We start from the raw sequence: 22,608 nt of genomic DNA on the forward strand, positions 1-22,608 counted from the left end.
TGACATTTTCCTTTATCTATCTTAAAAGTACGGACAAGTACTTCTTTGGTACAGACAAGTTAAAGTGTGGGTCCAACTTGTTCGTGGACAAGTAGACTCTTAAAATATTTCAGAACCCCTGGGTGTGGCCTATTATGTGCGGGGCGCCCCAGGGTTGGTAATGGGGCCATACATAGTTGAGATTGACTGTCTTGTCATAAGAGATGTTCAGTATCAATTTGAAGTAAATCGGTGTAGAAATGAAGAAATTATAGTAAAAGGCAATTTTGGGTCGGCGTGGCCTATGTGGGCGGGGCACCCCAGGGTTGGTAATGGCGCCATGCATAGTTGAGATTGACTGTATTGTCATGAAAGAAGTTCAGTATCAATTTGAAGTGAATCTTTGTAGAATTGAAGAAATTATAGTAAAGGGCAATTTTGGGTGGGCGTGGCCTATGTGGGGTGGGGCGCCCCAGGGTTGGTGATGGGGCCATGCATAGCTGAGCTTGACCGTATTGTCATAAGAGAGGTTCAGTATCAATTTGAAGTGAATCGGTGTAGAAATGAAGAAATTATAGTAAAAGGCAATTTTGGGTGGGCGTGGCCTATGTGGCCGGGGCGCCCCAGGGTTGGTAATGGGGCCATGCATAGTTGAGATTGACCGTATTGTCATAAGAGAGGCTCAGTATCAATTCGAAGTAAATCGGTGCAGAAATGAAGAAGTTAATGTAAAATAACATTAAAAAAATGAGTGAAAATCTCTGACCCGGCCCCACCCCAACCCCCATAACTTTTGACCCAGGGGTCAGATCAAAATTCCGTCACTGTCACCGTCGCACATATGGTCATAGCTACCATGTATGTAAGTTTCAAGGTTTTAGTGCTAATAGTGTAGGAGGAGCAGGTGGCCAGGACGGACGGACAGACGCACATAACCACAATATCCCCACTTTTTCTCCGAAAAACTTGATGATAATGATCAAGTGAATGACCTGGACCACATGTATATGATCAAGTGAATGACCTAGACCACATGTATATGATCAAGTGAATGACCTTAGAACACATGTATATGATAAAGTGAATGGCTTTGACCACATGTATATGCTCAAGTGAATGACCTAGACCACATGTATATGATCAAGTGAATGACCTAGAACACATGTTTATGATCAAGTGAATGGCTTTGACCACATGTATATGCTGAACTGAAAGACCTAAATCTCAAGTACCGTATATGATCAAGAATGACCTAGAACAAATGTTTATGATCAAGTGAATGCCCTAAACAACACATGACCTGGACCACATGTATATGATCAAGTGAATGACCTAGACCAAATATATAATTATGATCCCCCCCCCCTCAATTTTTATTTTTATTTTTTTTACATATGATAATTCATAAATCTCTTATTACATTGTAATTAGTTTAATCCTCATTGTAGACATTATATTTGAATGGTTTTATAATAATGGGAATAATACAGTTATTTATAACATATAAATTAACATGCAATAGGAAGCATTCCAGAAACACCAGCGCGCTTGAACGTGCCCTTTTGACAAAATACTGCGCGTGGAAAGTGCCCTTTTGACAAAAAAGCCCCCCTGCCCTTTTCAAATCCTAGCTGGAGCACTGCATGTATATGATCAAGTGAATGACCTGGACCACATGTATATGATCAAGTGAATATCAACTGAATGACCTTGAACACAAGTGTTTGATAAACTGAAAGAAATCACAATTAAGTGTATGACTATGAGCAACTTAATTTAAATTTCCTCTAGCTCAGGTTCATGAGAGATCCACTGACCTTAATGTAAGGTGCATGCAAGACTGAGTGACATCATAATTATGTGAGCATGAAAAGGTGACTTTACCTCAATCTATGTGAGAACAGGCAATGTGAAAAATAATAGTGTATAAAATATTGAGTGACCTTGACCTAGTCAATTGTCCATCATGTTCATTTAACCCATTACCACTTAGATACGAATTTTGAGGCATTTGTAGTCCCTGAGAAAGTTAACAAGCAAATTCGTTGAATTGATATCCCCCGCAAATATTCTTCTGGACACAAAAGTGTAACATTTGACACTCAAAAAAGCATTTTTTTAAAGATACAAAGGGCCATAACTCCGTTATTAACAGGCGGTGTACAATGCCATTTGGCGTGCATCATCCTCTTATCCATATATATATACTCATACCAAGTTTCAATGAAATCCGCCAAAGCACTTCCAAGATATGGCTCTGGACGGACGGAAAGACGGACGGAAAACGCCAAAACAATATCCCTCCGCCTATGGCGGGGGATAATTAAAGACTTTTCTTACTAGATTCAAGTTTTAAAGGCTTCATTTCCAACCCTTAGATACTGATGAGCAGCAAACAGAAGTCAATACAGTTTTATGCTGTTTGCACATAGCCATTGCACTTTGCCTCTGAGTGGGACATACTCCTATAAATATGAGGTCGATTTACGTAATCAGTAGATTACATGTACGTCTTATTATTTGGACTAAGTGGGACAGGGATAAAAGTGCTTCTGTTGTTTTGTTCTACAGAGCAATCCTGTGCATCAGGAATGGCTACACAACAGCTGATACTGACATACACTTACAAAGGGAAGTAACCATTACCAAGCCAATACTAGAAAGGGAAGATAACTTTTAAACTGCTTATCTTTGTAATCTGTCAATACTTTCATCTTATCATTTGATAAAACAGCCATATAGGTTGTATTTGAGCACTGCTTAAATATTTATGTTACAGTTTATTAAAGTGTCTCATAACAGACATATAGTTGCAATAATCCAACTCCCAGCTATTGACCCTCCGGGTCCTAGCTACGTATGTACTCATAAAAGCTCAGAGCATTCAAAACAGACATATAGATGGCCACTATGCAGTGCTCCAGCTAGGCCTAAATTAAAGGGCACTCCGCCCTGCCCTCCCGAACTTCCGCCCTGCCCTTCCTAGGGTCCCCCCTGCCCTAAAAAAAAAAAAAAAAAAAAAAAATTTTTTTTTTTTTACATATGATGATTAATAAATATCTTTTTACAATACATTGTTATTAATTTATTCCTCACTGTAGAGATTATATTTGAATTGTTTAATAATAATAGGAGTAATATATTATAACAATTATGAATAACATATAAATTAACATGCAAGAGTAAGCATCCCAGAAACGCCCGCACACTCATAGTGCCCTTTTGACAAAATACTGCGTGTCCAAAATGCCCTTTTGACAAAAAAGCCCCCTTGCCCTTTTCAAATCCTAGCTGGAGCACTGCTATGATAAACTCATTTAAATATGATGTAAATCTTTTATAAAAAAATTGATCAAGTTTTCCTCATTAAATTGCTTACTTACATTAAAGACTCTACTTTCCAACAAATTTAGCAAAAAGTTGCATTTTACCCAACTCCTTTGACATAAATATAAACTTGAGTGTACATAATATTAATATATTGAAAAGAGAAAGTACATTTAGCCAGGAAAATCAACAACACTAAATTCAGCATTTCCCCACTCCAAAAAGAATATAAATAACTTAAGATGTTATTTCACATTAGCACATGTACTTGAGCATTAAAAATTAACTATCATTTCAATATTTATGTGTGTATTTATTTCATACAATAAATTCATTTGTTTATTTTAATTCAATAAATAAATAAATATTAGTTTTTCCTAAAGATGATTATAAATGTAACCTTAAACAAGAAATAATCAAAACACCTCATGTTCCAAACAGCTTATCACTAAGTTAATTAACCATGGTGCAAAAACAAGAGTATGTGATGAAGGGAATGGGGCCAAAGTAACACAATTTAAATAGCTAACAATTTATGGTGCAAGTGTACATCAAAACGTTGTTTAAACTCAAAGCCAAATGCTTCTTACCTCTTTGTATCCTTCATACTTTCTATTTTAATATTTATTAAAGTACATGATTATCAGCCATGAACACTAAAACCCTCCCATACAGCGCCACATTGACTGCCCCGCTCACTGGTCCATACAAAATCAATAGGCATAACTGGTACCAAAATACGCGACCTAGCTAGTCTAGAGTGGTGCAGTATTCCAATCTATAATTCATGCATGACAACCGAACTATGCCTGAATAGCTCAGCTGTTATCACTTGACTGAACACAGCTGTGTGTAAACATTATCAATATCCTGTAGGGGGGCCTCCAGTGGGAAATTCTTCACTTGCTCACAGCTAGTGAGGTGCAAGGTGGGGACAAAGCTTAGAAATAACTATTGAGGTTAATTATAAACAAAATGTTCAGTATACTATCTATGTGTGTATGTGCTTTTTTTACGAACATAATTTTCCAATGCATTTAACGCTGAAATTGTAAGGCTACTGTGCATGCAAACATATTGAACAAAGTTGAAGGGGGAATGTTGTCTTATGGACAGTCAATTTGATTGATTAGTTATTTTTTTAAAGATTTAAATTCTTTTTTCTTCTCCAACTTTTTCTTCAGGTCTTATATCATTGTAAAAATGACTATTAAAAAGAGAATAAACCTTTCCCCCTCCAAGGATTCAAACCAAAATATTTAACACCATCAACTTATGGGCAGTCTCAGCAGACAGCTTTAAGGTAGCGCACCTCTAATGGGCACATATCCAAATATAATCTAATTAATTATTTTCGTTATCAGCATCATTTCACTGAACTACATGCAAATTTGTAGGTAGGCTTTCCATGCTTTTAAAAAAAATATACCGATTTTTTCAAAACCACCCCCACGCTCGGCTTTTGTCCAGTTTATTTTCACCCCTGGGGTATGTAAAAGTTCCATAATTCATTCAAATTTCCAAATATGGGCATGCAGTTGGTGTGTACAGATGCTGTAAAGGTGTTTAAAGTTTAAACAAGATGAAATAAGTATTCTTTTACAGACATTTATTTTTTACAAATTTTTATCTATGGAAGAGCGCCATGCAATGTAAGTGATTTCAGCCAAGTAAAAATTGGGTCGGTTAAAAACAAAGTGTCATAAAATTCAAAATAGTATCATTTAAGTCATATTTTAAACTTAGTTTTTATAGAAACACTATATACAGCAAAAATACCAAGAACTAGACAGATTTACTGTTTACTTTTTGAAATAAAAATGCAACATGCATGGTTCGTATTTTCAACAGTAAATCACCCAATTTCGCCATAACGTTGTTTTAATTTTAATAATTGAAGAATGTGCATAAAAATTGCAACATATTTAACAATAAATATAGCTTATATGCCATATTAAATCAAATTACGTTAGAAAATAAATAAAACGCGTCGCAAAAAAGTATACGTCGTCGGCAGGATTCGAACCTGCGCGGGAATATCCCAAAAGATTTCTTGTCTATCGCCTTAACCACAAGGCTACGGCACCTAATTGTAGGCTCTTCAACCTTCGAAGAAATCGCGGGAAATCATTAGAGGTGCGCAACCTTAAGGGGAGCACAATAATTGAATGGATAACTTATTTTTATGGCATACCATTGGGGTTGAAAGTCTATATAGCCTTCTAGATAAACATAAATTTGTACTTCGAAGTACATATTGTACTTCGAAGTACAAATATGAAATACACTTCGAAGTATATATTTCTACCCCAAGTACAATTTGTACTTGAACAACGTACATGTTTGTACTTGGACATACACATATTCTGAACAGCTAATCAAAACACTCGTCTCTTGAGCCGCTTTTCCTTCAGATTTTGTCATAATGAATGTTTAAAATCTCTTTTTTAATTGAGGACAAAATGAATAAAAAAAATATCAAAATTGAAAAACAAACAAACAAAGAAGTTTCAAGTATTTAATGCATTGAAATAGATATTTACCAATTTGAAGAAGATTCAAGGTTACCTTTTTTACAATTAAGGGGGGATGCACACATGTCACTGGAGATAAATATATGAGGCTATATAGAAAACGAAAGAAATAAAAGAGTATGCTCTTTTTTGTGCTAGCCTCGCTTGCTTACTTTCACATAACAGTTTTTTTTAACCATTTTGGGAATGGGGCCGGGTCCCTTTAGATTGGGAAAATGTGCAGTGTTTTTACTCAAATTGGGAAATTAAGTGTTGTTGTTGTTTTGCTAAAAAATGCTTCAAAATTGTGAATACAAGTGTTTTCAGTATTATAATATTTACTTAGGTTGAACTTATATGGATGGGAGATGAACAAAATATTGAGATCTAAAAAAATTTTTTTTTTTTGAAACCTTCCATTGGGAATTTTTAGATCCCATTTGGGCAAAATATATGTGTTTTCTATTGGGAATGGGGCCGATTACCGGATCCGATTTTGAATGAGAAAAAAAACACTGCATAATGTATGTTAGTTTGTGCAAGGAATCCTTTATATAAAGATATATTTCATTTTTGATGTTGTAGTTTATAAGAGAATTCAACTTACCATACTTTAACATTACATTAAACTGATATTAAACATTAAAAATATAAATAACAAATATAAATAACATTTTACATTTGCTATAACAATAATATTATATAATTTTAAAGAAAACAAATGCGTACAAACTAAGAGAAATGACATTTTTGGAGAATGTTCTGTAAAAATATAAAATACTATGTTAAAATAAATAAATAATAATAATAACAATGCTGCTGATAAAGCTGAATATAATAGTAATAATTTATGTTTCATAGCTCTTATTATTAGTGTTATTATTATTTCCAATCGAGAATGCGCAATTGCGTTAATCGCGCTATTTTTCCAAAGATCGCACACATTTCAATCATTTGTGCAAAAAAATTTGCGCGCCATATTGAAAACCATATTGATTTCGCCGAAAATTTTGAAAGCCGATTTACGATTGTTTGCTTAATTACATGTATCTCTTTACTCAACTTAAAGGTGGAGGGTTGTTGTGTTGGAAAGTCAATATTTAATAATTGTCCAAATTGAGAGCGCACACATTCGCAGGCTGTCAATACCTGCAGTAAAACCATGCAGACAAGACGTGACTTAATTCCTGTAAATGCGTGGTTTTGTGGCAGTTTGTTGGCTTTATTAGACATACCACGCTAATCAGACTTTAAAGTTCACACATCTACGATCAAATCATGGCCAGTTACAGTTGTACTTAAACAAGAGCATCGCATAACGGGTGCCACGCTCAGCTGTGGGTGCATTTTTGAAGAAATAAAAGCTTGTCAGATAATTTTTTTTAGAGGTCACAGCGACCTTGACCTTTGACCTAGTGACCCAAATATGGCTGGGCGTGTATAACTCATCAAGGTGCAGCTACATATGAAGTTTCAAAGTTGTAGGTGGAAGCACTTTGATTTAAGAGCCAATGTTCAAAACCTAATGACAAAATGTAAAGGTTTTAGCACGACGCGGACGGCAGACACGTCGACGGACACGACACGACAAGCTGGCTATTACAATACCTCGGGTTTTCTCCGAAAACAGCCGAGCTAAAAACTGAAGATGGGAACTGGGGGTAATGCTTGTGGAAATTTCATTAATAATATTGTCAAAACATATATATGACACGTTAAGCTTTTTAAATGATAACTCCCAACTGTTAACGTTTTGTTGAATTCTTAAATAAGCGTAATTAAATTTGTTATCCCAAATACACGTCCGAATTTAAATGTTTACGCAGCATTAACAAATTCTTGCTTAAAATAAACAGTGCTCATGTATTTCGTGTTGATCATTTGTCTCGATAAAAAGCGCGCTAAAAACATGCCACATGTACAACGTCACGACAACCCTATGGAAAATGACTAAACTGTATTGTTTTATGAATTACAATTTTGAAGCCTTTAGCCCTGGGTATCATGAAAAGCAAACAAATCAGTAAATGTTTTTTATTTATAAATATGACACGGAACTACCATGTGATAACAGATTTTAGTTTTTAGTTGGTCGCGTTAGCGGCCGACTAAATTTACAGAGCATAATTTGCAAATCAGTATGTGCTTAGCTACGCTAAGGACGGTAACTCACTACGCTAGGAACGATTACCGCTGCCTGTCTGCACTGCAGACGACGAATGCTTAGGAGCGTCTGCTCTACTACTGCAACGTGTGTATTTACCGGCTTGTAAGACGACATAGGCCAGTCTAGTGTTTATCATTAAAATCTGTACATATTGGCTGCTTTCAGGGAAAACGGGGCTTAATGCATGTCAAATAAGATTAGCATGTGCATACTGATTAGCATGTACACACTGATTAGCCTGTGCAATGCGCACAAGCTAATCAAGGACTACAACAGCGAACAACTTCAGTGCCTTCAGCGCTTTGATTTAGTAAAGTTAGTGCAATACCATGGAAAGTGCTGATTTATTTAATGGCAGTTTCTGTTAAGTATTTAACTCACCTAACAGTATGAAATAATGTTTATGGAAAAAAAAACATTAAAAGTAAAATGTATTAAAATGGTATTTGATAAATGCCTCCTGGTTTCTAAAAAATCCCCTTATTTTTCAAAGTGAGAGCAAATTTTTGCCTGACTTTCTAGAATAGACACTGATTATTACCAATGGCAAAGACTATAATGTTGAATGTCCTTTCATTATTTCAAATTGCATTAAATACCTGAATTGCTTATGACTAAAGAGTAAAATAATGACTTTATGGATAAGAGAAAACACATACCATCTCATTGTAAATGATATTTTGAGCAATTGTGCCTAATATTCATATTACAATATGTATCAGATCATAATGCAATAATAGCATGGCTGGAAGCGTTCTTCACTATGTACCTAAGTACATTTTGTATTAAGTTCTGCGCTACTCTAAGCATTGAAATGAGATTATATTTTGTGTAAACGGTACCCATGTGCTGACCTTATCTTATTTCGGCTTTTTCGATTGCAGTTGATTGCTGCTATTAAAAAAAACAACTCGCAAACTGATTATAAAACAATTAAATATTTTCTCCAATTTTAATTTCTGTATTATTCTCAGATAAAAATATTTTTGAAATACTTCCCCTGAACTATATTGTTTTATATGTTTGTAGATAAAATATATATAACTCACACATAGTCTTTGTTTATTTTAACTTACAAGTATTTCACATTATGTAGTGGTGCATTTATTGAAGAGTATGTCATAATAATGTGATCATTGTAAACCCAGTATAATTTATAAGACCTAAAACGCTTGTTAGTTTCCATGAACTAACTTTTGCGCATGAACTTGTTTTTCATTCGGATTAAACAAATTTGTTATTGTCGATTCCTCTGTGTGTCTGCTTATCTCGGTACACTAAGTGATCTTGACAGCTTCAATATGCAGAAAGGGAATTAGGTACTTCTAAGGAAGGTTTTTTGTCATAGAATTCCCTTGCTGAAGCAATGAATAACTTGTATATATTACACTGAAAGAAGTTTAATGTACAAACATTACAACAAGTTTAAACAAGAGCAAACATGTCAAAATTCAAATAAGTCTTTGTTTCCTGGTGACGAATTGATTCATAGTGTTGCATATTTCTAACAAATACCTTTGGTAGTATTACGGTTATATTTAACAAATTAGGTATTGTTCATATCTCCTTGAAAAAATAAACATTGGACAGAGCAACCGAAAAAACAGCAGCATGTTTTGTACAGAGTTGCTTAAAATCAGGCGGGAGATATGAACAAACATATTAATAAACAACCCTTTTAAAAGTATTTTTACTCCTTAATAAACAGGTATATGTCATAGATAAAGCATAGACACGCATCAAATATTCATTTGACATGCAAGCTATACATTACACCAATAGCTTTTTATTTATCAAAAACCACAATTTATATGTTTAAATAAAATAAAGATCAATCAAATTGCTTTTAAAATCTAATTTTAAATATAACATGCAAGCAATATATAAATAATAGGCCAACCTAATTATCAATCAGAATTAAAAAGTATACTGTCTAGAACTTTGCTACTCAAGGCCCATTCGTTTGGTTAAACCAGGTAGCATTTTGCTGTAGTTTGTTTGTGCCTTTCCCACTGCACCTAAAACGCCCATTTCTGTACATCATTTCTTTCCGTGGCGATGTGGTTAACCTTCTTCCGACCTGGCAGTCGCTGCCTTCCAGGCAAATAGAAAGCGTGGTCGCTGTAAAATTAAGTTATGTATTAGTGCGGCATTTAAAAACAACAACATTCAAATGCCGTTTTGATGAAATCAAAGAATAAAAACAAAATCAATAGCTTAGGCATATATTTTATGAACATCGTTTCTATATCTAATTCATAGAACATATACAACACACAACAACATAGAATTATTCATACCGCAAGTCTGTAAAAGGTTCTCTCCTTTGGCATTCATTCCTCATGACTGTTATTCTGGAGAATGCTGGAAAATTAAAAGTAATATAATAATAACTTAACACGATACAACAAAAATATAGTTTCTGATGGGTTATATTCACAAAAGCTTCTAATTCTCATAACAATTTATTATGAGTAATATCCACAGAACTTTTTCTTTTTAATATTCACTTGAAAAGATTGCAATACGGACCAGATGTTCGAACTATATGGATTACGCACACGACTATACAGGAACAATAGTTCGATATACTTAGTATGTGAAAACCTTTAAAAAACGCATATTTGTATGTATTTGTAAAACTTAAACTTAGTAAATGTCTTATATGGTCTATAGTACACGATGATGCATGGCATTTCTGTTCAAGGCATATGCTCAATTCAGTTTGATTTATAAATTCACCGGTAATAAACAGTCAGTGAATGTTTGGTGTTTTGTAAACGATACGAGTTAATTGTTACGAGAAGTACCCCTATTGGTGTAATTAAAAGCCATGCTATCATTAAATACTACAAGTCCATTCACAATGTTGTTTCAATTTCACTTTGTATAAATAAAAGGACAATTAGTTCATTTCTGTAAATATTTGTGTAAATATTACTTTCGTGAAAAATGCACATTTTTAAAACACGTTTTGTCTAATCATTAATAAGCACATAAGTAATGGTATGGCTCTAATCACTGAATGTTTTGAACGACAAATTATCTATATGTCACAACAATATGTTTGTTTCTATCAAATCCTGAACATTTGCCCATTATCATCATGGTTCAAACAACTGGTCCGTATGGTATGCAAAAATTAGCCGTTTTGGTACCTTATTCATTTCCGTTTATGTTCGACTTATAAAAACGGGACCCCTCTTAGATCACGAAATATGCGGGACCCCTTTAGATCATAAATTATTTTAAGCGCGCATACATTTAAAAACAATTTTCAAATGCCCCCAACTAACCATACGCGTAAATTAACATTTACTAAACACTCAAAACAAGGTTTACTTTTTTTCAATTGCTATATTTTTATCACGATAGCGAATTTTCAATTGTGAAACCCAGCAAAGATCACAAAACACCAAAAAAACGGTGAAAATTCCTCGCTTAAAAATTTTGCAATGAGTAAAGTCGAGTTTTAGATCGATTTTCAACACAAAATAAATGCTAATACCCTTCTTAGCAATGTGGCTGGAAAGTGTGCAGCCTTAAAAAATTATATTCCGTCAGCAAAGGGTAGAAAACAGCAAAAAATCATTGTTTCGGCACAGTCGTTGCCATCTTGATTCCGTTTAGATCATCACGTGATTACCCCCTCTGCTATGGCAGGTTAAGAGACGCTGGTGCACTGTCATCCAAGAACTAAACAGAAACGCCGGCATCGCAATACTTCTCAGTGGAAAGAAAGGGGATTTCTTCAGGACATCAGTAGGTGTCCTCCAGGGCTGTCTTCTCTTCCCCATTCTGTCAACCCTTTCTTTGAAAAGATAATGCATAAGAACCTCCTAGACCACCACACCTCTATCACCATCGGTGGCATACCCATCTCCAACTTGAGATTAGCTGATGACATTGACCACATGGGTGACACCAGCAGTGAGCTCCAAGACCTCACCAACAGACTCTATAAAGGAGCAGGAGCATACAGGATGGAAGTCAGCACGGAGAAGTCCGAGATCATGTTGAACAGCACAACCAACACCAGCACAGACATCAGCATAGTCGGTGAGAAGCTGGAATAAATGACAAGCTTCAACAACGTGGGGGCTATCCAAGGATAGTTCCAGTACCTCTTAGGTCCGAATATGAATTGACTCTTGGTCTCCATTCTACTGTACAGCTGTGAGATCTGGATGCTTCGCCCATTTATGCCTAGTGGACTCTCCCATCCTTCTAAATTGGATCTATTTATTTCCAAAATTAGGGATGTCTAGTATATTTATTTCTATATTTAGAATATTTCTTACAGAAATTCCTTTAAGCAAACAGCGCAGACCCTGATGAGATGCCTCATCTTGCGGCGTCTTATCAGGGTCTACGCTGTTTGCCAAGGCCTTTTTTCTAGACATAAATGGGTTAACAACAACACAAAGCACAAGATACAGGCCTTTGACACCAGTGTTTCGAGGACAGCTTCGCATCCCCTTCATGGAACACAAGACCAATGCCTACTTACTACCTTCTGAAACATGACTGCAACACTTATTGTGTACTCAAAACAACAGAAGTTGGCTTGGTTTTCACACTTCACAAGGCACAACTCTCTGTGACAGACTGTGTTCCAGGGCACACAAAAGGGAGATTGCCATCAAGGCTTTCAGAAGAAAAAACGGATGGACAATATGAAAGAGTTCATGTCTCTCCCCATGGAAGTATTGTCTCTGCAGCCTACAACAGACCTGAATGGCGGATGATCTTAAAATGTCTCCTAGTTCCTCATTTTAACCCCAACAACCAGACCAGTGTTGGGAGTGATCATGGTGATGATGATGAAATACTGTAATTGCTATAAACTACAATAAGCTCATGAGCAAATCGCTTTTAAAATGTGTCATTGGCTCATAGATTTTGTAGAAAAAACTCCTATGTCCTCAATACAAACATTTATCTAAAAGAATCAGGTAGGGCTATGAAGGTCGAAATTTAGTTTTAATCCCCATCTTAATCTTTATAGGTTAACATGATTTCTGCAGTCTCTTCGAAAAAAATTTGGAAATATACTGATCATGAAAGAAGTAATTGACATGTATTTTAGTTGTCTCAGTTATGCAACTTGTACCTTTGACACATGTGCTGTATTTAAGTATCAGGAAATTACATCACACAAGTGTTTTTTTAACATGACCCATTATACCCACTCTTCTTTGATGGTTGGATCATATTTATTAAAAAATAATTGTGACCTTGACCTTTGAGATTAGTGACAAAGGACTTACATGCAATATGCCGTTTCAACAAGATAAAGGTTGGTGGCAAGTTATTTTAAATTGCTCGTTAATTTGATTGAAGAAAATTTGATTGAAGTAAATGTCTCAAAAATTGTATTATGCCAAACTTTCACCTTGAACCCCTAAGTGGGACATTGACATTTGATTCACTTATAAATATTTTTAAATTGCACTTGGATAATGGGCCTTAATTTAAAAAAATGCATGTGCTTAGAGTGTCGTCCCAAAGAAGCTAGTGCAGTCTTACACAGGTAAATCAGAGACGTCATTTCCCGCTTTTATAGAATATTTTGTTTTAAAGATGTCTGTGAAAATCTAGTTTAGGCTGAATGTGCCACCCCTTATAAACCTTATATTAATGTCATAACAATTTATTGAGGACAAATTAACTGAACGAGCACCAGTCTGATTGTCCAAGAGTTTTTAGTTGATGTGGAGCCAACTGCAGAAATACCCAATAAATGAGCCAGGCTCTGGGACAACAACACATGTGCATAAAGTGTCGTCCCTGCAGGCTCTGGGACAACAATACATGTGCATAAAGTGTCGTCCCTGCAGGCTCTGGGACAACAATACATGTGCATAAAGTGTCGTCCCTGCAGGCTCTGGTACAACAATACATGTGCATCAAGTGTTGTCCCTGCAGGCTCTGGGACAACAATACATGCGCATAAAGTGTCGGCAAGGCTCTGGGACAACAATACATGTGCATAAAGTGTTGTCCCTGCAGGCTCTGGGACAACAATACATGTGCATAAAGTGTCGTCCCTGCAGGCTCTGGGACAACAATACATGTGCATAAAGTGTCGTCCCTGCAGGCTCTGGGACAACAATACATGTGCATAAAGTGTCGTCCCTGCAGGCTCTGGGACAACAATACATGTGCATAAAGTGTTGTCCTTGCAGGCTCTGGGACAACAATACATGCGCATAAAGTGTCGGCAAGGCTCTGGGACAACAATACATGTGCATAAAGTGTTGTCCCTGCAGGCTCTGGGACAACAATACATGTGCATAAAGTGTCGGCCAGGCTCTGGGACAACAATACATGTGCATAAAGTGTCGGCAAGGCTCTGGGACAACAATACATGTGCATAAAGTGTTGTCCCTGCAGGCTCTGGGACAACAATACATGTGTATAAAGTGTTGTCCCTGCAGGCTCTGGGACAACAATACATGTGTATAAAGTGTCGTCCCTGCAGGCTCTGGGACAACAATACATGTGCATAAAGTGTCGGCCAGGCTCTGGGACAACAATACATGTGCATAAAGTGTCGGCCAGGCTCTGGGACAACAATACATGTGCATAAAGTGTCGTCCCTGCAGGCTCTGGGACAACAATACATGTGCATAAAGTGTCGTCCCTGCAGGCTCTGGGACAACAATACATGTGCATAAAGTGTCGTCCCTGCAGGCTCTGGGACAACAATACATGTGCATAAAGTGTCGTCCCTGCAGGCTCTGGGACAACAATACATGTGCATAAAGTGTCGTTGCTGATCAGCCTGTCCATTCCTTCCCTCCTTTACAAAACAGGAGCTGTGTTTGTGAAACATTATGCCCCCTACTGAACTTTGAAGCCATATAATTGACCTTTGACCTTGAAGGATGACCTCGACCTTTCACCACTCAAAATGTGCAGCTTCATGAGATACACATGCATGCCAAATATCAAGTTGCTATCTTCAATATTGCATAAGTTATGACCAAGGTTCAAGTTTTGGGACAGACAGGCACACACATACAATAACAGACAGGCCTAAAACAGTTAACCCCTGATCATTCGATCCCGGGACATAAAAATCAATTTAAGCAGAAAATGTTGTCCTGGGTTTTAGCTGTGATGACCTTCACGTACATGCTCTAATTCATTCCGCATTAATTGACTGCATTTCTACCTTAGTAATTACCATAACCATGGGCCACTAAACTTAATTCCATAAAAATTCCATTACAATTACAAAATGCATGTCATGGCATAAATAAAGATCTCTCTTTCAATACTGTGATCAGCTTCAATTGTAATGGTGCATGACCACAAATGAACCAAGGTAGACTACCTTTGTTTCATACCTGCTGTAATGAAATTGTCCATGACGAAACATGCACAGTGATTAGCATTGGGACCAATTTTGATGGATGACTGCCATTTAAACTCTTGTCTTGAATGATGCTTTTACATATTGTATCTGGTGTAGAAATGTCATTCAGGAGTTCAGAAACACATTTTTACCACAAACACATTAATTCATGAAACCAAAGTCAGTAGTTAATTGGAGTACTTTAATTTGATTATTAAATTTTTTACCCTTTTAAGATGCCAGTAACTTTGCTGAGTTTCTGAATACCCTAATACCATAAACCATTTATTAACACTTTACCACTAAGATGTGTATTTTGACTCATTTGCAGTCCCTCAGAAAGTGAAATTTTATTAAAGGCCTTTCTTTAACTTGATCCACTTTTAGTTGTAAAGGTTTCCTTTCCAACCCTTACATACTGATGAGCAGCAAACAGCATAAAACCGGAAAAGACTGCGAGTTACTTCGAGTTACTCGCAGGCCGTTCTGGTTTTATGCTGTTTGCGCATAGCCATTTTTGCTTTGCTTCTGAGTGGGAAAGGGTTAAACTGTAAAACTGCATTGCACATTCATAACATCAGGTCCGTTTTACCCTTTCCCAGAAGCAATTGGTGAAAATGGCTGAAAACTGCATAAAACCACAACAGCCTGTTTGCTGCTCATCGGTGTTATGCCGTTGGAAACGAAGCCTTTAACAGTTGAATTTAGTAAGAAAGGTCTTTCTGTAAATTTTACTTCCAAAGGGACTACAAATGCGTCAAAATACGTATCTAAGGCCAAAACAAAATAATGTTGTGGTTACGATGCCCCGACCAAGCCTATTATTTTGCTGCAACCCTACAACATTTTATGCAAAATAAAAAGCCAAAAGAAAAAAAATTGCGGTAAAATTTAACTGTACCAGAGGAACAGTTTTCAGCCACGCCAACTTTTTTAACGGAGTGCGATTTTTACGTGCGCACTGTAAGCCTCATTGGCGAGGCGCTTTACGTATTTAATGTATAGAGCGTCTGCGACGCAATGGACAAGTCATCTTCCTCAGTTTTTTTAATGTTTTATGTAAAAAGTGTGATCTGATGCTCCGGAATTCATGGCTTTTAAAGCCTTCAGTTCCGAGACAACTTTCAACAAAATCGAATCTAAGATCTTGAGATGTCACCAAGATGGGTTTATGGAGGTGTCTCTTGCCGTGACTGAAGGTATGTTTTTCATGGTGGTGGGGTAAAACAGTGTTTTTTTTTCACTGAAAAAAATGTATTGGAAAGGTGGTTGTTTTTTGTATATGCACAAATCTTGAGGTAAGTCTATTTACATATCTCAACATTTCTGCATAGGAGTGTCTGTGTTTTGATTAGGATAAATGAAATACCCAAGGCGAAAACTCTCGAGTATTTTTCTCTATATAAAAAAGTTTTCTGAAGTTTGTTTTTGATATGGATAAAAAGTCAATGCATGGCTACAGCCAAGTTGAAACAATGAATTCACCATTCATCCTAACCAGCAGTTAAATTGGTTTTTGTGCTAGATTGTCTATGAATGTATTGGAAAAAAGCCGTTCCACAAAATGAAATAAAATAAAAAATAAAATGTTTTCCCTACCTACCTGCCCTAATTTCGTTTGGCCTGTAACCTGAACCACAACATTATTTTGTCTTGGCCAAATAGGTAAAGGGCTAATCCTTTACCTCCAATGACTTGAGGACAACCAAGACAGACTCAATAACATGTAAAGGACCAAAAGGCACTAGTCCTTACCTTATGAATCAAGCAGAAATCTACTATTTACATGAATGAAGTTAAATAAAAGTTACTTTTACATTTTACCAATTCAGTGTGGCATTTTAATCACAAATCCTTCTGGACACACTCCACAAAACCTCCCATCAGACATATTGTATTGTTAATTTGGGAAATTGTCAGATATTTGGCCAATATGTCAGAGTGTGCAAGTTACTTGAGAATTCAAAATTTCTTGTCAGACATCATTTCTGACAGTACCTTATTGTTTGTCACACATTTTAATATTTTTTGTCAGTTGAAGATTTATTTGAAAGGTTCTGCCAAGTCTGATCATAGTTCAATTCTGAACACTATTTTATAAGCTACATGAATGTACACATCTCTGACCAACTTGCACTTTCTTCGAGACTTCAGTCAGTTACAGGGAAGCATTCCATTATCAAACAGTTTCCATGTGGTTTATGAATTCCCTCCAACCATGCGTGCAGTCGTAAAGCCGCATATCGGTAGGGAAACCTCTTCCTGGAGACGGGGAGGTTTCTTGAGCATCACAGCGTGACGTGAATATGGCACACAGGAATGGAAAACAAATCACGCCACCATTTATTACAGAATTTCTGAAAAACAAAAACTTAGATGCGCTTTAATTATAATCAATGTTTGTTCACTATGAGGCTTTAGAGTTAACTTGTATTTTCCCAATGCATTTCTAGTTGTAATACAAACTTACACATTAAAGTGCATGAAATAATGTGTTCTTTGAGACTGCTTGAATATTTGGAGTATGGGATTCGTTTTGGCATCCCTGCATGGCACACTGATTAATGAATGTATTAAACAGATGAAAATATTTTAGGGACTGAAGCTAATTTTAATTTTTTTTTTTTTTTTTATAGAAACAAGATTTGTGTTTGTCAGAAACACAATGCCCCCTATTGCGCCGCTTTGAAGCCATATATATGACCTTTGACCTTGAAGAAAGACAGACAGACAGACCAAAAACAATATATCCCCGATTATTCGCTCGGGGGGGGGGGGGATTTTAGTGATCAAGGCAGTTGAGTAATTAGATTTATATTGTGTAAGAATTTAAAGTATTGTTATGTATTATTCTAGGTTAATGAGTACTTGCATATATTATGTAATGTAATTGTGTTCTTGAATACATTTATGTAGGGTATTGGGGAACTTGAATGTATTGCCAAGGTTATTTAGTACTTGAATGTATTCTGAAAATGTATTTGAATGATCAATGTAGAAAGGTTTTTGAATGATTTGTGCAAGTCGGTTAAGTGATTGAATGTATTGTACAAGTCAGTTAAGTGATTGAGCATATTGTACAAGGCACTTGAGTGATAGATTGTATTGCACAAGAAAGTTGAGAAATTAAATGTATTGTGCAAGTCAGGTAAGTTGTTGAAGGTATTGCGCAAGTCAGCATAGACTAGTGATTGAAAGTATTACGTAAGAAACTTTAGAGATAAATACAGTTAAGTGATTGAATATATTTCCAAGGCTGTTGAGTGATTGAATGCTTTATGCAAGTAGGTCATGTCATGAAATAAGTTGCAAACAGCAGTGAAGCGATTGAATCTACATGTAATACCCGAGTCAGTAGAATGATTAAGTGTACTGTTAGGCAGATGAGTGATTTTTGTTCTGCATTTCAGTTGAGTGATTGAAAATATTGTACAGGGAAATTGAGTGATGAATGTATTTTACAGGGTAGTTGAGTGATTGGGTGTATGGTACACAGCAGTTGAGTGTATGACTGTATGGTAAAATGCAGTTGAGTGATTTACTGTAGTGTATGGTACAAGGCAGTTGAGTAATTGACTGTATGGCACATGGTAGTTGAGTGATTGACTTATGGTACAAGGTAGTTGAGTGACTGACTGTATGGTACAAGGCAGTTGAGTAATTGATTGTATAATATATGGTAGTTGAGTGATTGACTGTATGGTACAAGGTAGTTAAGTGAATGACTGTATGGTACAAGGTAGTTGAGTGGCTGACTGTATGGTACAGAGTAGTTGAGTGACTGGCTGTATGGTACATGGTAGTTGAGTGACTGACTATATGGTACAGAGTAGTTGAGTGACTGACTATATGGTACAAGGCTGTTAAGTGATTGGTACAAGGCAAGTGAGTGATTGACTCTATGATACCAGGCAAGTGAGTGATTGACTCTATGATACAAGGCAGCTGAGTGATTGACTGTATGATACAAGGCAGTTGAGTAACATTGAATGTATGATAAAAGGCAGTTGAGTGATTGACTGTATTGTACAGGGCAGTTGAGTGATTGAATGTAGGGTACAAGGCACTTGAGTGATTGACTGTATTGTACTGGGCAATTGAGTGATTGACTGTATTGTACAGGGCAGTTGAGTGATTGAATGTATTATACAAGGCCTTGAGTGATTGACTGTATTTTACAGGGTAGTTGAGTGTTTGAGTGTATGGTACAAGGCAGTTGAGTGATTGAATGTATTGTACAGGGCAGTTGAGTGATTGACTGTATTGTTCAGGGCAGTTGAGTGATTGAATGTAGGTTACAGGGCATTTGAGTGATTGAGTGTATGGTACAAGGCAGTTGAGAGATTGTTTGTATGGTACAAGGCAGGTGAGTAATTGATTGCAGGGTACAAGGCAGTTGAGTGATTGACAAAAGTGTACAGGTTAAGTGAGTGATTGAATGTACGGTACAGGGCAGTTGAGTGATTGACTGCATGATAATAGGCAGTTGAGTGATTTACTTTATTGTACAGGGCACTTGAGTGATTGATTGTATGGTACAGGGCAGTTGATTGATTGACTGTATTGTACAGGGCAATTGAGTGATTGAATGTATTGTACAGGGCAATTGAGATAATGAATGTATTGAACAGGGCAATTGAGTTATTGATTGTATGGTAAAGGGCAGTTGAGTGATTGACTGTATTGTACAGGGCAGTTGAGTGATTGAATGTATGGTACTCGACAGTTGAGCGATTGACTGCATGGTTCAAGGCAATTGAGTGATTGACTATATGGTACAAGGCAGTTGAGTGATTTAATGTTTTGTACAGGGCAGTTGAGAAAATGAATGTATTGTACATGGAAGTTAAGTGATCTTCTTCATGGTACTCGACTTGAGTGATTGACTGTATGGTACAAGGCAGTTCAGTGATTGAATGTATTGTACAGGGCAATTGAGCGATTGAATGTATTGTACAGGGTAGTTGAGAAAATGAATGTATTGTACAGGGCAATTGAGTGATTGAATGTATGGTACAGGACAGTTGAGTGATTGCCTATAAATGTACAGGGGCAGTTGAGTTACTGTTTGGTACAAAGCAGTTGAGTGATTGAATGCATGGTAAATGGCAGTTTATTGATTGACTGTCATGTACAAGGCAGTTGAGTGATTGACTGTATTGTACGGGGCAGATAAGTGATTGACTGTATGGAAGAAGACAGTTGAGTGATTGACTGTTTTGTACAAGGCAGTTGAGTGATTGAATGTATGGTACAGGGCAGTTTAGTGATTGAATGTATTGTACATGGCAGTTGAGTGATTGACTGTATGGTACAGGGCAGTTGAGTGATTTACTGCATGGTACAAGGCAGTTGAGTGATTGACTGTATAGTACAGGACAGTTGAGTGATTGACTGTTTGGTACAAGGCAGTTTAGTGAGTGACTGTATGGTACAAGGCAGTTGAGTGATTGACTGTATAGTACAGGACAGTTGAGTGATTGACTGTTTGGTACAAGGCAGTTGAGTGAGTGACTGTATGGTACAAGGCAGTTTAGTGATTCACTGTTTTGTGGAAAGAACTTGACAAACGCAATTGTGCAATGCACCTTATAGTGATTTAATATTTTTTACAAGACATTTGAGTGCTTGAATGTTTTACATAAGGGACTTGAGTTAATAGGGAAGCACATTTTTACATTAATTGCATATGGCAACAATCAGATTATTTAAATCAGACAGGTCTGATTGATTGAGTGCAAATTGTGTGCAATTCATTCATACTAGTGAATGTAACTTTGAGTGTTGACCAATATTAAATGTTTGTAAGATGTATTTTTTATTGCTAACCTTTAGCTATCAATTTTATGACACATTTCAAAGAAACAATATAAATTGCAAAACAATATGCAACACCATGCCGCATAAAATGTATTGCTATCTTTAAAATCTTACATAGCAAAAATTATTCTGTGATCAACTATTTCCAGAATACCTGAGACAAGTCAATTGTGTGTATGTAATTACCTGGTAACAGAATTTTAGTTGCCATGGTTACGTATCAAATCTCTGGCAAAATGAGTCAATATCCTGGAACACCATTGTTCCAGACCATGCTTGCTGTAAATCAAGTCAGTATACTCCAGTGGCATTTGGTGACAGCCTTAATCAATGAAGCATCACCAGAAAGGGGGGGGGGTTCTCGGAAAATCAGGAATAGCCAAGAAATTAAAATTGCAGTATTTTGTGGAGGGACATGAAGGAGCTGACAGTCATTTATTCAATTGGCGACAGCCTCAAACTTTAGCCTTCCAATTAAAAAAGTTCAGACAGATGACATATTGACAATATTTATCCCCACGCTTTTTGAAAAAAAGGTGGGGATATTGTGGTTATCTCCGCCGTCCGTCCGTCTGTCTGTCCGTCCGTCCTGGCCACTATCTCCTCCTACACTAAAAGCACTAGAACCTTGAAACTTACACACATGGTAGCTATGAGCATATGTGCGACCCTGCACTATTTGGAATTTTGATCTGACCCCTGGGTCAAAAGTTATAGCGGTTGGGGTGGGGCTGCGTCAGAAATTATCACTAATTTTTTTAGGTTATTTTACATTTACTTCTTTATTTCTACACCGATTCACTTCAAATTGATACTGGACCTCTCTTATGACAATACGGTCAATCTCAACCATGCATGGCCCCATTCCCAACCCTGGGGCGCCCCGCCCACATAGGCCACACCCACCAAAAATTTCCATTTACTATAATTTTTTCATTTCTACACGGATTCACTTCAAATTGATACTGAACTTTTGTTATTACATTAGGGTCAATCTCAACTATGCATGGCCCCAATCCCAACCCTGGGGCGCCCGCCCACATAGGCCACACCCACCAAAAAATTCCATTTACTATAATTTTTTCATTTCTACACGGATTCACTTCAAATTGATACTGAACTTCTCTTATGACATTAGGGTCAATCTCAACTATGCATGGCCCCATAACCATCCCTGGGGCCCCGCCCACATAGACCACACCCACCCAAAATTGCCTTTACTATAATTTCTTCATTTCTACACCGATTCACTTCAAATTGATACTGAACCTCTCTTATGACAATACGGTCAATCTCAACTATGCATGGCCCCATTACCAACCCTGGGGCACACCTAGGTTAAACATTCGGTGTGGGGATACGCGTCGGCCTCTGCCGCGCCATTTCTAGTTAATTTTTACATTGATCCTGTATAATGGTAACAAATGGCTTCATTTCAA

General features: G+C 36.7%; 1 protein-coding gene and 1 long non-coding RNA gene across 3 annotated transcripts in view; both read right to left on the reverse strand.

The window, feature by feature from the left end:
- The window catches only part of LOC127881431 (uncharacterized), a 67,763-nt gene extending 63,612 nt beyond the window's left edge, over window positions 1-4,151 (reverse strand). For both annotated transcript variants that reach the window (XM_052429315.1, XM_052429317.1), the window contains exon 1: window positions 3,897-4,151. The gene's annotated coding sequence lies outside the window, so the exon portion shown is untranslated. The remainder of the gene's footprint in view (window positions 1-3,896) is intronic.
- Window positions 4,152-9,372: 5,221 nt separating this feature from the next.
- Window positions 9,373-17,672, reverse strand: LOC127831701 (uncharacterized). The gene is made up of 3 exons (XR_008026463.1): window positions 17,512-17,672; window positions 10,287-10,350; window positions 9,373-10,107 (listed from the first exon to the last, which is right to left on the reverse strand). It is a non-coding gene; the product is annotated as an uncharacterized LOC127831701 (long non-coding RNA).
- Window positions 17,673-22,608: the final 4,936 nt, after the last annotated feature.

Source organism: Dreissena polymorpha, chromosome 5 (genome assembly GCF_020536995.1).
Source record: "Dreissena polymorpha isolate Duluth1 chromosome 5, UMN_Dpol_1.0, whole genome shotgun sequence".
Classification (NCBI taxonomy): Eukaryota; Metazoa; Mollusca; class Bivalvia; order Myida; family Dreissenidae; genus Dreissena; species Dreissena polymorpha.